At 45.1% G+C, this 17275-nt stretch overlaps 1 long non-coding RNA gene across 2 annotated transcripts; it reads right to left on the bottom strand.

Annotated features, from left to right (window-relative positions):
• Positions 1 to 12439: 12439 nt before the first annotated feature.
• LOC123161649 (uncharacterized) lies at positions 12440 to 15676 on the bottom strand. Of its 2 annotated transcripts, XR_006480775.1 has the most exons (11): positions 15363 to 15676; positions 14759 to 14987; positions 14068 to 14131; positions 13960 to 13997; positions 13812 to 13874; positions 13623 to 13712; positions 13378 to 13519; positions 13183 to 13302; positions 12864 to 13117; positions 12712 to 12787; positions 12440 to 12635 (listed from the first exon to the last, which is right to left on the bottom strand). It is a non-coding gene; the product is annotated as an uncharacterized lncRNA (long non-coding RNA). The 2 variants fall into 2 exon arrangements; XR_006480774.1 differs by having other exon boundaries at positions 13960 to 14131.
• Positions 15677 to 17275: the final 1599 nt, after the last annotated feature.

Genomic DNA, 17275 nt, shown 5'->3' with positions numbered 1-17275 from the left:
AATGACAGAAATAGTACTTACAGACAGTAGCAAAAGGCCATTAGTTTATCGAGGGCCTTTTGATTGAAGAACGCGAAGAACTCATCAAATGGAACAGTCAACAGATCATTTGCAACGAGGTCGTGCTCCTCTTTAATATTCAGATACAAAGCATTCGTACCCCCAGACTCTCTGCAGGTTTCCATGTACCAATTATGGAATCTTCGCATCATTGTTGTCAGAGATTTTTCATCTTTGACGAGAGGCTTCCCGTACTCGTATCTGTGTTCGTCCACCTCCAAGAAATCAGGAAGTTGATCGTCAGGCAGGTAATCTGCAAGATTGCCATAACCGGCCACCGTCCCCGGAGCATTAGACACATTGAGCGGGGGGCACGATTGCTGTGCTTGTTCGCCGAGCTGGGCAATTTTTTCCCCTTTGCTCGTTCTTTTAACCTTTTAGCACTGACAGTAGTTCCCGACCGCTGGGCTTGGAGATATGTCTGTTCAGTAATGCGCTCATAGTTGGTTCTCGGCGGAGACTTTGGTGGTTTCCTCAGGGCATCGATAGTGCGCTTTGCTTTCACCGGATCTACCTTCTCCTCCGGAGGTGGATGTCTCTTTGCTTTCACCCCTTCAAAGAACTCCTTCACGTGGGTCCGCACAATCGTATCGTTTTCCTCCTCGGTCCTCTCGTACGGTAACTTCTCTAGAGGCTTGAGAGGTGGACCGTATCTGTATTGCCTCCCGCCTCTGGTTGTGCTGCTAGACGCCGGAGCAGACGGAGCGGCTGCGGCGTCTGTCTTCTTTCGTGCTTGCTTACGAGGCGGAGGAGAAGGAGTACAACGCGCCGGAGCAGTTGGGGCGGCGGCGGGTCTCTTCCGCCCTTGCTGGCGAGGCGGAGAAGGAGGAGGCTGCTGGCTGCTCGGGAGCGCCGGCGCAGGCGGAGAAGGAGGCGGAGTGCCGCCACGCGTGCCCTGATCGTCACTCGCCGGAGGAGGAGGCGGTGGAGGAGGTGGAGTGCCCTGACTCGCCGGAGGAGGAGGCGGAGGCGTCCAGTTCGGAAGGTTGATGAGCTCCTTCCGCCATAGGCATGGAGTCTTCAGAGCAGAACCCAGCCTAGTCTCCCCTTCACCGGTAGGGTGGTCAAGCACGAGGTCCTCAAATCCCTCCGTTATTTCATCCACCATCACCTTAGCATATCCTTCTGGAATCGGCCGGCAGTGATAAGTTGCTCCGGATCCAGTAGGATAAACAGAGCCAACAGCCGCCTTGACCTTCAAATTCATCCATCACGCCATAATGTGGCAATGTTGAGACTCCGTGATAGCATCCACGGGATAGCTAGCAGGAGCCGTCAAGACATGCTCCGGCCGAAGCAGCTCGGTGGAAGCCACACTGCTTCTCCGCTGAGATGGCGGGGTAGCTTCGGGGGAAGCTTCGGCAGGTCGTTTGCTGCGATCTGCTGCTTCTCGTTCCTCTTCTCGTTCCTCTAGCCCCATTACCCTTTCGTGCAGCGCCTGCAGTTGGCCCTGCTCCAGTTTCTTCCTCCTCTCGTGGGTTTTGTAACCCCCTGCGTCCGGAAAACCAACCTTCCACGGAATGGAGCCTGGCGTGCCTCGTGTCCGTCCAGGGTGCTCAGGATTCCCGAGGGCCATTGTGAGCTCGTCCTTCTCCCTGTCTGGTACAAACGTCCCTTTCTGCGCTGCATTGATATAGTGTCGAAGGTTCTTGACTGGTATTTCCAGTTGCTCGTCTGTCCAACGGCACATCCCTGATACAGGGTCCAAGGTTCCGCCAGCCCCGAAGAACCAAGTCCGGCAACGGTCTGGCCATCTCATTGTCTCTGGTTCGATCCCTTTTTCAAGAAGATCATTCTCCTCCTTGGACCACTTAGGCCGGGCTTTGAGGTAGCCACCTGACCCCGTGCGATGGTGAAGCTTCTTCTTCGCAGCATTTTGCATGTTCGTCGCCGACATCTTCTTACTCTTTTCCGATGTCTTGTGGGCCACAAATGCGGGCCAGTGATCTTTGATCTTCTCATATTTGCCGATGAATTCTGGTGTCTTTTTTTTCGACAAAATGGTTCAACTCTTTCCTCCACCTCCTGAATAGGGTTGCCATTTTCTTAAGAGCACAAGACTTGATTAATTGCTCTTTAACTGGCTTCTTTGGATCCTCCTCTGGCAGTAGGGTGAAATTTGCCTTCAGCTGAGTCCAAAGATCTTATTTCTGCATATCATGGACATAAGACACCTCAGGGTCGTCCTTAGGCTTATACCATTGCTGGATGCTGATCGGGATCTTGTCCCTAACAAGAACCCCGCACTGAGCAGAAAATGCGTTCTTTGTCCGGATGGGTTCAATCCGTTCGTCGTCGGGCGCGATTTCTATGATCTCAAACCTTTCATCCGAGCTCAACTTTTTCTTCGGGCCTCGTCTCCTTACCAAAGTTGTGCTCGATCCGGATGGCTAGAAATTAAAAGGAAGAAAGACGAGAGTAATTAATATGTTTACATATACCCAAACAATGAATGCATCAATTAACTAGTCAGCACGGGCTTAACTTATATATATATATATATATATATATATATATATATATATATATATATATATATATACCTGGCCGGACTCAGTTCGGTCACCGGAGCAGTCAGCACGGTCTCCTTCTTGTACCTCCATTGGGTCATCACCGGAGCCATCATGAACGTAGCCCTCTTCTTGTACCGGCATTAATGGGCCGGAGCCATCATGAACATAGCCCTCTTCTTCACCCAGTCCTTCATGACCAACGACGTCGTTGAAAAATGACGCAATGACATCAGTTCCTTCTGCGATCATCTCCCCCAACATCGCTTCTGTTGCTTCGTCTCGGTAGTGCTCCATAATTTCTGCAAATATTTACAACATGTCAATTATTATTCAAACATGGTACAGATGGATATATATTAGTGGCAAACGTAGAACTAGCTAGCTAATCACAATAAGGAATCATGTTAGTGGCCTCAACGCTGCTTCTCTAGGGTTTGGGATCGCCTCGGCACAACGCTTCAAGGGTTTGGGGTGGCCTCGACGACAACGCTCTTTTAACTTGGTAAATTTGGGTGGCCTCGAGAGTTTTGGTCGAGCGAGAGGGCCGAGGGGGGTGCTGCCGTTGTATAGGTTATCACGGTCGAGAGGGGGTATATATATCGACCGCCCCTCATGTCGAAGTTATCTCGAGGGGGCGGAGAGGGCGAAGGCGAGCAGCCTGACGGCGACAGACCCGATAAAACATAAGAAAACGAAGAAGAAATAAAAAGAGGAGAAGAAGAAAGGAATAGAGGAGAAGATCGAAGAAAAAAAGAAGAAGAAAAAAGAGGAGAAGAAGAAAGGAATAGAGGAGAAGAAGAAAAAATAGAATTTTTCTATTTTTTCTTCTTCTCCTCTATTCCTTTCTTCTTCTCCTCTTCCTTTTCTTCTTTTTTGTTCTTCTTATTTATTTCTCCTCTATTCCTTTCTTTCTTCTTCTCCTCTTCTTTTTCTTCTTCTCCCTCGAGAAAGGAAAATAATTAAGGAAAAGGAAGAAAAGAGGAAGAAGGAAGAAGGAAGAAGAAGAAGAAAGGAATAGAGGACAAGAAGAAAAAATAGAATTTTTTCTATTTTTTCTTCTTCTCCTCTATTCCTTTCTTCTTCTCCTCTTCTTTTTCTTCTTTTTCTTCTTCTTATTTATTTCTCCTCTTCTTTTCCTCTCCTCTTCTTCTCCTTTCTTCTCTTCTTATTTTCCTTTTTCCTCTCATTCTTTTTCTTCTTCTTCTTCCTTCTTCCTTCTTCCTCTTTCTTCCTTTTCCTTATTTTACTTTTTCCTCTACACTAACCTAATTAAAATGCACTAACCTAAAATCGATATCTACTAACAACCTAAATAAAAAATTAATACATATATGAAAAAACATATATAAACAAAAAATGCTATGAACATTAAATTCATACATACATAGCCACATCCATTTATCATATAGCTACCACATACATATATACATTAATTATATATATGAAAAAATGCAATGAACAAAAAATACACATGTATGTATGAAAAAAAGCACTGAACACAGAGCCTCGACGGCGCGGCGGCTCACAACGGGGGCGGCGGGCGGCGGCGAGGGCGTCGGCGACGACCACGGCGGGCCGGGGCAGGGGCGTGGCCGGCGACGACGGCGACGGTGACGGCGACAGGCGCGGGCGACGACGACGGCGTCGGCGGGGGCGGCCGGCGGGCGGCGTCGGGGCAGCGCCTGGTGGCGACGGGGCAGGGGCGACGACGGGGGCGCGCGGACGGCGTCGGGACGGCGGGCGGCGTCGGGGCAGCGGACGACGTCGATCTGGGCAGCCTGGCGGCGTCGATGAGCTCGGCGTCGTCGGGCGGGCCGGGGGCAACTGGCGATGTGTTCATCAAATTTTCCTAAGTGTTGTAACCGGGACTAATGCCCCCTTTAGTCCCGGTTGATATCACCAACCAGGACCAAAGGCCTCTTTTCAGCAGCCCAAAGGGCGGGAAGCGGCGACCTTTGGTCCCGGTTGGTGGCACCAACCGGGACTAATGCCCCCCCCCTTTAGTCCCGGTTGGTGCCACCAACCGGGACCAAAGGACCCTGTGCTGCCCACGTCGGGGCCAAAGTTTAGTCCCACCTCGCTAGTTAAGAGGGGCGCGCAGTGGTTTATAAGCCCCACTGCAGCACCCCTCTCGAGCTCCTCTCCGCCGTAGGCTTGCGGGCCTAATTGCTACTGCTTTGCCTGATGGGCCTTCTGGGCCTACTGCGGACCTGAATCCTGGCCCATGGTAGGGTTTCTAGTCGTATTCAGGCCGTGGGGGCCCAGTAGGAGGCATTTTCTTTTTGTTTTCTTTCTTGCTTTATTTATTTTATTTTGTTTCTACTTACAACAAAATACTTATTGTTGCTATTTTTAATTATTTTCCAGTTTTTTTGTTTTGTTTTCTGCATTATTTATTTTCTTTTGTTTTTTGCTTTATTTTTTAATTCTTTTTGCTTTTAGTTTTAGAAAAATTATAAACTTTCTGTTAGTGCCATTAGTTTTCAAATTTGAAAACATTTTTTTGTTTTTTTCTTTCTTGCTTTATTTATTTTATTTTGTTTCTACTTACAACAAAATAATTATTGTTGCTATTTTTAATTGTTTTTTGTTTTGTTTTCTGCATTATTTATTTTCTTTTGTTTTTTGCTTTATTTTTTAGTTTTTTTCCTTTTAGTTTTAGAAAAATTATAAACTTTCTGTTGGTGCCATTAGTTTTCAAATTTGAAAACACTTTTTTTGTTTTTTTGTTTTCTTTCTTGCTTTATTTATTTTATTTTGTTTCTACTTACAACAAAATACTGATTGTTGCTATTTTTAATTGTTTTTTTGTTTTGTTTTCTGCATTATTTATTTTCTTTTGTTTTTTGCTTTATTTTTTAATCTTTTTGCTTTTAGTTTTAGAAAAATTATAAACTTTCTGTTAGTGTCATTAGTTTTCAAATTTGAAAACACTTTTTTTGTTTTTTTTGTTTTCTTTCTTGCTTTATTTCAAATGAACTATGAAAAAGTTGAAAGTTCGCATGGTATCATAAATTCACCCACATATATAGCATGTGCATGTACAAAACGGACAATGGTATCATACTCGTGTGTTACAAAGTTGGCATGGTATCATCGTAATAGTTGTGGGAGAAAGTCTTCACTTTTTCTTCGCTTGTGTCATTTGCTTATTGCGCCGTAACCATGGATAATCTTCATCGCTTATCAGGATGCTGGGGTCAGCCTTGACTTTGAAGGGAGGAATTTCATGAAACTTTTCATAATCTTCAGACATGTCTGTCTTGCCCTCCACTCCCACGATGTCCCTTTTTTCTGAAAGAACTATGTGGCGCTTTGGCTCATCGTATGATGTATTCGCTTCCTTATCTTTTCTTTTTCTCGGTCTGGTAGACATGTCCTTCACATAGATAACCTGTGCCACATCATTGGCTAGGACGAACGGTTCGTCAGTGTACCCAAGATTTTTCAGATCCACTGTTGTCATTCCGTACTGTGGGTCTACCTGTACCCCGCCTCCTGACAGATTGACCCATTTGCACTTAAACAAAGGGACCTTAAAATCATGTCCGTAGTCAAGTTCCCATATGTCCACTATGTAACCATAATATGTGTCCTTTCCCCTCTCGGTTGTTGCATCAAAGCGGACACCGCTGTTTTGGTTGGTGCTCTTTTGATCTTGGTCAATCGTGTAAAATGTATTCCCATTTATCTCGTATCCTTTCCAAATCGTAACAGTCGAAGATGGTCCCCTGGACAACAAGTACAGCTCATCACAAACAGTGTTGTCACCTCTGAGACGTGCTTCCAACCAACTGCTGAAAGTCCTGATGTGTTCACATGTAATCCAGTCGTCGCACTGCTCCGGGTGTTTGGAGCGCAGACTGTTCTTGTGTTCATCGACATACGGGGTCACCAAGGTAGAGTTCTGTAGAACTGTGTAGCGTGCTTGAGACCAAGAATATCCGTCCCTGCATATTATTGAGTCCCTTCCAAGCGTGCCTTTTCCAGTCAGTCTCCCCTCATACCGCGATTGAGGGAGACCTATCTTCTTAAGGCCAGGAATGAAGTCAACACAAAACCCGATGACATCCTCTGTTTGATGGCCCATGGAGATGCTTCCTTCTGGCCTAGCGCGGTTACGGACATATTTCTTTAGGACTCCCATGAACCTCTCAAAGGGGTACATATTGTGTAGAAATACGGGGCCCAGAATGACAATCTCGTCAACTAGATGAACTAGGACGTGCGTCATGATATTGAAGAAGGATGGTGGGAACACCAGCTCGAAACTGACAAGACATTGCACCACATCACTCCTTAGCCTTGGTATGATTTCTGGATCGATCACCTTCTGAGAGATTGCATTGAGGAATGCACATAGCTTCACAATGGCTAATCGGACGTTTTCCGGTAGAAGCCCCCTCAATGCAACCGGAAGCAGTTGCGTCATAATCACGTGGCAGTCATGAGACTTTAGGTTCTGAAACTTTTTCTCTGACATATTTATTATTCCTTTTATATTCGACGAGAAGCCAGTCGGGACCTTCATACTAAGCAGGCATTCAAAGAAGATTTCCTTCTCTTCTTTGGTAAGAGCATAGCTGGCAGGACCTTCATACTGCTTTGGAGGCATGCCGTCTTTTTCGTGCAAACGTTGCAGGTCCTCCCGTGCCTCAGCTGTATCTTTTGTCTTCCCATACACGCCCAAGAAGCCTAGCAGGTTCACGCAAAGGTTCTTCGTCACGTGCATCACGTCGATCGAAGAGCGGACCTCTAGGTCTTTCCAGTAGGGTAGGTCCCAAAATATAGATTTCTTCTTCCACATGGGTGCGTGTCCCCCAGCGTCACTCGGAACAGCTAGTCCGCCGGGACCCTTTCCAAAGATTACGTGTAAATCATTGACCATAGCAAGTACGTGATCACCGGTACGCATGGCGGGCTTCCTCCGGTGATCTGCCTCGCCTTTGAAATGCTTGCCTTTCTTTCGACATTGATGGTTGGTCGGAAGAAATCGACGATGGCCCAGGTACACATTCTTCCTGCAGCTTCCCAGGTATATACTATCGGTGTCAAGTAAACAGTGCGTGCATGCGTGGTATCCCTTGTTTGTCTGTCCTGAAAGGTTACTGAGAGCGGGCCAATCGTTGATGGTCACGAACAGCAACGCCTTTAGGTGAAATTCCTCCTGTTTGTGCTCATCCCACGTACGTACACCGTTTCCATTCCACAGCTGTAAAAGTTCTTCAACTAATGGCCTTAGGTACACATCAATGTCGTTGCCGGGTTGCTTAGGGCCTTGGATGAGAACTGGCATCATAATGAACTTCCGCTTCATGCACATCCAAGGAGGAAGGTTATACATACATAGAGTCACGGGCCAGGTGCTGTGATTGCTGCTCTGCTCCCCGAAAGGATTAATGCCATCCGCACTTAAAGCAAACCATACGTTCCTTGGGTCACTTGCAAACTCATCCCAGTACTTTCTCTCGATTTTTCTCCACTGCGACCCGTCAGCGGGTGCTCTCAACTTCCCGTCTTTCTTACGGTCCTCACTGTGCCATCGCATCAACTTGGCATGCTCTCCGTTTCTGAACAGACGTTTCAACCGTGGTATTATAGGAGCATACCACATCACCTTCGCAGGAACCCTCTTCCTGGGGGGCTCGCCGTCAACATCACCAGGGTCATCTCGTCTGATCTTATACCGTAATGCACCGCATACCGGGCATGCGTTCAGATCCTTGTACGCACCGCGGTAGAGGATGCAGTCATTAGGGCATGCATGTATCTTCTGCACCTCCAATCCTAGAGGGCATACGACCTTCTTTGCTGCGTATGTACTGTCGGGCAATTCGTTATCCTTTGGAAGCTTCTTCTTCAATATTTTCAGTAGCTTCTCAAATCCTTTGTCAGGCACAGCATTCTCTGCCTTCCACTGCAGCAATTCCAGTACGGTACCGAGCTTTGTGTTGCCATCTTCGCAATTGGGGTACAACCCTTTTTTGTGGTCCTCTAACATGCGATCGAACTTCAGCTTCTCCTTTTGACTTTCGCATTGCGTCCTTGCATCGACAATGACCCGGCGGAGATCATCATCATCGGGCACATCGTCTGGTTCCTCTTGATCTTCAGCAGCTTCGCCTGTTGCAGCATCATCGTGCACATCGTCTGGTTCCTCTTGATCTTCAGTAGCATCACCGTATTCAGGGGGCACATAGTTGTCATCGTACTTTTCTTCTTCGCCGTCTTCCATCATAACCCCTATTTCTCCGTGCCTCGTCCAAACATTATAGTGTGGCATGAAACCCTTGTAAAGCAGGTGGGTGTGAAGGATTTTCCGGTCAGAGTAAGACTTCGTATTCCCACATATAGGGCATGGACAACACATAAAACCATTCTGCTTGTTTGCCTCAGCCACTTCGAGAAATTCATGCACGCCCTTAATGTACTCGGAGGTGTGTCTTGAACCGTACATCCATTGCCGGTTCATCTGCGTGCATTATATATAATTAAGTGTGTCAAAAATCATTACAGAACATCATGAATAGATAATTAAGTGACCAAATTAATAGAAGTTCATCATCACATTAAAACCAAAGTACATACATAGTTCTCATCTAACAACATAAAGCTCTGCAGAGCATCTAAATTAATTAAACCATACATTGAAACTATGTAAAACATTTCAATGCGAAAACAAATGCGATCATAATCGCAACCAATGTAACAACTGATCCAACGGCATAATGATACCAAGCCTCGGTATGAATGGCATATTTTCTAATCTTTCTAATCTTCAAGCGCATTGCATCCATCTTGATCTTGTGATCATCCACGACATCCGCAACATGCAACTCCAATATCATCTTCTCCTCCTCAATTTTTCTAATTTTTTCCTTCAAGAAATTGTTTTCTTCTTCAACTAAATTTAACCTCTCGACAATAGGGTCGGTTGGAATTTCCGGTTCAACAACCTCCTAGATAAATAAAATCTATGTCACGTTGGTCGGCATAATTGTCATAAACAATAGATGAACCAATAGTTATGAAAAGATAATATATACCACATCCGAATCATAGACAGGACGAGGACCGACGGGGGCGGATACCAAAACCATCGCACTATATAAGATGCAATAATAAAAGTAAGAAAATTATACAAGTATCTATATAAACATACAAGTAAGAATTTTTTTTCCTTTCAGAAAGAAGATAAGAACAAGAGGCTCACCACGGTGGTGCCGGCGACGAGATCGGCGCGGGCGATCGACGGCGGTGAAGACGGGGACGGGACGTGATGGACCGCTAAACCTAGACAAATATTGAGGAAAATGGAGCTTGGAGGTCGAGCTTGGAGAGGAGAAAGCTTAAGTAGTGTGGCTCGGGCATTCCATCGAACACCTCGTGTGCATAGGAGGTGAGCTAGAGCACCACAAAGCTCTCTCCTCGCCGGCCACGAAAAACAGAGCAGTGAGAGTGCTCTGCTCGCGGCGAGGGTATATATAGGCAATTAATTGGTCCCGGTTCGTGGCTTGAACCGGGACGAAAGGGAAGCCTTTGGTCCCGGTTCAGGCCACCAACCGGGACCAATGGTGGTGGGCCAGGAGCAAGGCACATTGGTCCCGGTTCGTCCCACCAACCGGGACCAAAAGGTCCAGACGAACCGGGACCAATGGCCCACGTGGCCCGGCCGGCCCCGGGGGCTCACGAACCGGGTCCAATGCCCCCATTGGTCCCGGTTCTGGATTGAACCGGGACTAATGGGCTGACCCGGCCTGGACCATTGCCCCCTTTTCTACTAGTGAAAACACATAACTCATAATACATATCGTCATCGAACGTTAAGCGTGCGGACCCTACGGGTTCGAGAACTATGTAGACATGACCGAGACACATCTCCGGTCAATAACCAATAGCGGAACCAGGATGCTCATATTGTCTCTACATATTCTACGAAGGTCTTTATCGGCCAAACCGCATAACAACACATGTTATTCCCTTTGTCATCGGTATATTACTTGCCCGAGATTCGATCGTCGGTATCATCACACCTAGTTCAATCTCGTTACCGGCAAGTCTCTTTACTCGTTTTTTAATACTTCATCCCGCAACTAACTCATTAGTCACATTGCTTGCAAGGCTTATAGTGATGAGCATTACCGAGAGGGACCAGAGATACCTCTTCGAAACACGGAATGACAAATCCTAATCTCGATCTATGCCAACCCAACAAACACCTTCGGAGACACCTGTAGAGCACCTTTATAATCACCTAGTTACATTGTGACGTTTGGTAGCACACAAGGTGTTCCTCTGGTATACGGGAGTTGCATAATCTTGTAGTCTGAGGAACATGTATAAGTCAAGAAGAAAGCAGTAGCAATGAAACTGTAACGATCATAGTGCTAAGCTAACGGATGGGTCATGTCCATCACATCATTCTCCTAATGATGTGATCCCATTCAATAAATGACAACACATGTCTATGGTTAGGAAACTTAACCATCTTTGATTAATGAGCTATTCAAGTAGAGGCATACTAGGGACACTATGTTTTGTCTATGTATTTACACATGTATTAAGTTTCCGGTTAATACAATTCTAGCATGAATAATAAACATTTATCATGAAATAAGGAAATAAATAATAACTTTATTGTTGCCTCTAGGGCATATTTCCTTCAGTCGAGTGCGTGGGCGGGTTCCCGGAGCTCGTCCCTGTGATCGGTTAGATATGCGCGGAGGCCAGGGTTGTCCATCCCATAGCATAGTAGGCTAGTAGCTTGGGCTAGAAGAAACATGTCGCTGCCATCGATCACCTCTGCTCCTCTCGGCTCTAGCACGTGCTCGTGTCTCTGAGATTAACTATCGGAGCCGCCTCAAATCTCCTCGCCTCCAGACCAAGCTCCACCAACGGAGAGAATAAGCGTGCATGCCACTGCCACCTCATATCCTACGCTGCGTCTCCGCTTTAGGCAGATGTAGGCGAGGGAGTAGGGAGGATCAGGGCGCCGACACATGGTTGCCGATGATCAGGGTTGCCGATGCTCCTGCAAGGTCATGGTGTTGGTCGTCGCCTTCATCACCTTTCCCGTGTGCCTCCTTGTTGCTGCCAACGGTGAGTAATTAACCGGATGTAGCTCTTGCGATTTTTGTCTTGCTCAGCTGGATCAGTTGCTGGGAGAGATACAATGCAGATGGAGAGGGTGGTGTGGGAGAACAGGGGTGTGGAGTGGGGGCAAGGAGCACGCCGATAAGCCCCGCGAGTAGCGGGGAGGCGACATTGAGCAGGGGGTGGTTGCGGAGCGGGTGGTCGGTGGGGGAAGGCGAGGAGGGGCTTGAGGTGGGAGGGGAGGTCGCAGCATGGTGACGAGGGGATAGCTGGAGCGTCATCGCCCGTGATGGGGAGAGCGGAGCCTTTTTTTGCTTTCGCAAGAAGCGGCACACATGTTCTATCTTTTTTAGAGTGATTTTTTTGCTGGAAAAATCTGACGTGATGCTAGCCAGTCAGTAGTTAACAGGGGCAGATCCACTATTGGTCATGAGTATACAGATGTACACCCAAAATTTGCTGCAAACAATTTCCTACACATAGGTATATGACAAAAATACTAAAAGTACTACTTTGAGAGACTATGCAGCAGCTCTCCTGTTGACAAACATACCAATAATAGCCCATTGGCTGCAGCGGCACAACCCACTAACCAGCAGCCCAAGAGCAGCAACGAGACCTCTCCCCTCATACACTGACTGCACGAAAGATATTCAGCAGCTCAGCTCAGTCCACCCCTAAAATAACTAGTAGAATGCCCGTGCGTTGCCACGGGCTCTTGAAATATTTTACCAGAGTTACACATTGTTTTACATTGACACATCTTAAACATGTAACACAAACTGAAGTCCATTATTGCAATGTAACAAACTAAGTGATGTTACAACTTAACATCTATTACAAGAATATTAATATCTAGATGATGCGCTTAAGAAATTCTTTCACAATATCAGGAAAGTTTCCTCTAGCTTCATTTCCACGATGATTTAGCAAGTATAATAAAAAATGCTTCCTCAATTCATACCCATCCTGCAGAAAAAATAAATGTAGTTAGTATGAAAACTTCACGCTGAAGGTCTTAAAACATGTAACCCACAATACTCACCGCGCAAACCGGCTTGACCAATTCTTTACCGTTCCACCAGAGCATAAAATGAAAAACAAAATAGCCAGACACATTCCTGAACAAACTTTCAATTAATAATATAAATAAAATAATGATAACAAAAGTAAATAATCTTGTTATGAATTCATTACCCGTCTATACTCGTTGGAACACCGGCCGGAAATAAACGATGCCATTTAGATATATCGAAATTCCACCCAGGCAGCTTTATTTCGAGTGCTTCTTTGAAATCCCTTGAAAAACTTTTTAATTTTAGTGAATGCCTCAAGTTTTTATCCTCTGACGATTGTGATGATTGAATAGGATCCATAATATATAGACGACGTGCCTCTTTGTCGATGACGTACAATATGTATCGGCCAATAAATGCATAGGGAAGATAAATCTACAAGTGAAGCTATTAGAAACAAAAACAAAGCATGATAACAATAGACATAATATTTTATTTACCTTATTGCAAGATGAGATGTCGGTCTCCATCCCAGGCCAGCTATCAAATAATGTTGCCAATGTCTGGATAGTTTCCTTCTTACAAAACTTTTGACCTCGTGTTGACTCTAGCAACATGGACTAAGTAAAAGAAGAAATATTGTTTCAACATTTTGATACTAATGGCACCTAGAATGAAGAGTTACGGTAACTTACACATAGTACTTTTGGAATAAGTATGAGTTGGTACCAATAGTACTTTTGCTAAGTACATTTGTGCGCCAATCAAGACTTGGATATTTGGAACCCAACAACGAATCATCATGATGGTCTTTAATCCGTTGCAAACTTGTGCCACCTGTAGAGTTGTACCGAGTAAAAGAATAAAATCAAAATAGTTAGGCTCCGAATATATGGTTTTAACAATCTTGGCATTTGTAATGCGGTTGAGCGAGTACCACCTTCATTTATACTAAAATCCCAATTCTTTATATTAGAATCTGTGAATAAAGTCTCATTATGCTCTCCATCCGAAAACGACAATGTTACATCTGTAGAGTAATAACCATCATGAATATAAGGACAATGATATAAACGTCGTATCTACATGGCAACATTACCAACAATATTCACACAAGCAATATCCCCACCATTTTGAGCTAAGGGTAAGATGCTTGCATTGTTATCTTCAACTATTGTAGAGCTTGTAAGGCCTGAAAAGCATTATGTTTTAGTTATGTGAATATCAGAAGTGCACAGAACTCATGTGTAGCACATTATGATAGGTAGAAGCATGACCGGAGAATTAACTTCAACAGTTATCACGCTTTTAAGGCCTGCAAAACACGATAATAAAAGCTTGTGAATAACATATGTGTAGTACTTTCTCGTAGAAATGCAGCATACCAGTAGTAACGTCCTCTTCTGGTTGCTGATCAACCACCTTGCTTCCTGAATTACCCATAAGGACCTATGCAATTACACAAAACTTACAATTAATGACCTCTGCCTTCTGTGAAGTACGGATGAGGATTCATTTGACTGCTCGTGCGTTGACAATATAGTAGCGGTCCTCGATCTAAAATATAGGGATCATTTAACTGCTGTATTTGCAATGACAATATGGTAATTATTTATGGTGTGCTGGCATGAGTCTATAGAATCATAGTGTGCATTGACTTAACAGTAGGAGGTCAAGTGGCTACCAGAACAATACATTTCGTACTGCTGCAATTTCAGGCCGAGTAATAGCGGCAGAAACATGCATCATCTTGCAGCATATATTGGACCAGACATATAAAGCGTGTTTTTGCTGGTAGTTCAAACAGACATTTGAGGAAAACAATTCTGATTTCCCATCAATGTAAGATAAATTTGTGCTATGAGGAAAACAATTCTGATTTCCCATTCAAAAAGGTGGTTCAACTGTGAGGATCAAGTTTTTTCACCTTATTATTGTATAAGTTCAGACTATAGTTGGACTCAATCAATTTGAACCATCTGATGCTCACCTGGCATAGAAACATTGAATATTTCCTATTGGCACACAAACCTTAACCGTTGCATGGAAACTATTAGATTCAAGTGTCATAACTACCTTATGTTTGTGTTTCTTCTTGCATGTGATGCTGTTTCGGGGCTGAAAACTGGAGATCCTCTGAAGTTGTGACCTGCAAACTGGATGCACTTGCCAGATGCTGCTGCTGATGACACCGTCCCCGAGGGCCGTCACCAGCCACAAACTCTTGTCAGTTATGTGCACGTAAAATAAATGACTGTTGGCACTTGATTCTTATTCTGACACCGGCAATGAGACGATTCACCACCTGCAAGAATTAGGAGATGACAAAATGAGAAAAACAGGTATGGCCACGGCATATTAGTCAGTTGGGTGTAATTTAACTATGTCAAAGTCATTGAATGGTGACGCAATATGGATTTTTAAATTTCAGGTTCTCAAATCTTGCACAGTATGACCACGGTACCGATCCGAGCTCACAATGATAGTATTTGTTCAGTATGACCACGGTACAGATCAGAGATCAAGAGTTGTAAGGGTTAGCAGTAGAATTTGTAAAGGTTAGAATACATAAACGCCCAACCTGACTTTGCAATCGCCGGCCCAGATAGTGTCCGCCGGCGACTGGATCCGCTGAACAAGCAGTAGAATTTGTAAAGGGTAGAATACATAAACGCCCAACCTGAATTTGCAATCGCCGGCCCAGATAGTGTCCGGCGGCGTATGGATCCGCTGAACAGCGACGGATCCAATCGGACGGCGGCGTCGCCGGTTTTGACCGGCCGTGAAGGAGGTCTACGGTTTCAGCGTTGGTGACGGCGGCCAAGACTGGATCCGCTGAACAGCGACGGATCCGATGAACAATTGTCTTTGCACTCGGACGGCGGCGGCGCCGGTTTTGACCGGCCGTGAAGGTCTACGGTTTCAGCGTTGGTGACGGCGGCCAAGGGTTTGTGCGGCGGGGACGGAAGATGCGTGTAGAACGATCAGATTTTCCGGTCCTAGGGGTTATGTTTCAGAACGATCAGCTGTAATTTCGTAGGTTAACCGTGTTAATCGTTTTAGGTGGTTTTTCTAGCTGTGAACCTTCCCGGTTCACAATGGGCGTCGTTGTAACTTGTGGGTAGCGGAAGGTGGGACGAAATACCAAAAAAAACCAGTGGAGGTGGGACGAAAATTGACCAGGGAAAGTGGGACGAAAATTGACCGGCGGAGACTACCAACTGCTCCATTAAGAGTAGAGATGCTCAACTCAGTCCAAATGCTCCGTAAAAAAAACTCAGTCCAAATTCACCAAATCCACCAGCACCAAAGTGGGACGAGCATGGCGGGGTGGCGCAATGACCTATGTGCGGGCGTGCGGCTGTGCCGATGAAGAGCTTGACCAAGCCGTCAGCACCGGACGCGGACAGAATGGAGTCCCCCATGGTCAAGCCGTGTAGTGCCATGCCCGCCGCCGTCAGTGTGGATACAACAGCAGCACAGACGGGTCTCCAACTCCATGCCTAACATGAGAATCCCCTCCAAAGTTTCAATCTGAAATTCCATACGTTTGACATGTAGATGTGTAGCTTATGTCTGGATCTAGAGATATATAGCTCTTTACATGACCACACTAGTAAAGAGGGAGACTGGTGATTTAAAAACAACAAAAGAATTATCTTTGGATAGGTTTCATTAGTAAAAAAATAAAGAAATGAATTATCTTTGAATTTAGAGATATATAGCTCTTAGTAATTTTCTTCACCGTTTGAGATATTGTTGTTATTGTGAACAATTTGTATTGACGTGGGCCAATGGACTTCTTTGTTAGGTGGAAAAAAATTGAACATCCAAAGTTGAATTCCTGTATCTGGCAGTTAACACGGTCAAAACCACTTCACCGGGTCAAAATCGGGAGGAGGGTTGAAACTTAAACCGGATGTTTAGTTTGGGCTGTGGGTTGACCGGTTTTGTAGTTCAGGGTTAAAACTTAAACCGAGTGGCAAGTTCAGAGTTGTAGTATGGACTTTTCTCAAAGTATAGTATGTGTTCGTTATGAACCGTAATCACATTCATTTCTTCAGTAGTGTAAGACCACAGGGTTTACACTGCAGTTTGAGATGTCTCTCTACAGTAACAAACAGTTTGAGATGTCTCTCTGCAGTGCTCCATGAAAGCAAAAGCCTTATAAGATATTCCCGCAAAAAAAGCCTTATAAGGTAAACATAATGCATGATGAGCTGTTGACTAGTTTGTGGTTGCATTTGAATATTTGATCAGTTGCGTACCACGTGTATGGTTATCTCCTCAACGTAGGGAGGCAGGCAGATTTCTCCAACTTTGTCCAAGAAAAGCAGAGCATACGAGTTGGCTTGAATTCTCACGATCCGCCTTGTTTGAATTTTCAACAGTCCATGTGTATGCGTTGATACACAGCGGAATTCAAATTTGTAATGGATCAAATGTAGTTTTTCTCTCGGTTTGTGGTTGGTTTCTAGCCATATTAGCTTTTGTAGTTTTGGTGAAGCAAATGCTTGCAAGGTAGTAGATCTGAGCAAGCTACATGCTTGATAAGCTGGTGGCCAGTTTGTGATTCCAGTCCTCGGAAATCTG

This window comes from Triticum aestivum, chromosome 7B, assembly GCF_018294505.1.
Source record: "Triticum aestivum cultivar Chinese Spring chromosome 7B, IWGSC CS RefSeq v2.1, whole genome shotgun sequence".
Taxonomy (NCBI): Eukaryota; Viridiplantae; Streptophyta; class Magnoliopsida; order Poales; family Poaceae; genus Triticum; species Triticum aestivum.
This window is presented reverse-complemented; position numbering and strand designations above follow the sequence as displayed.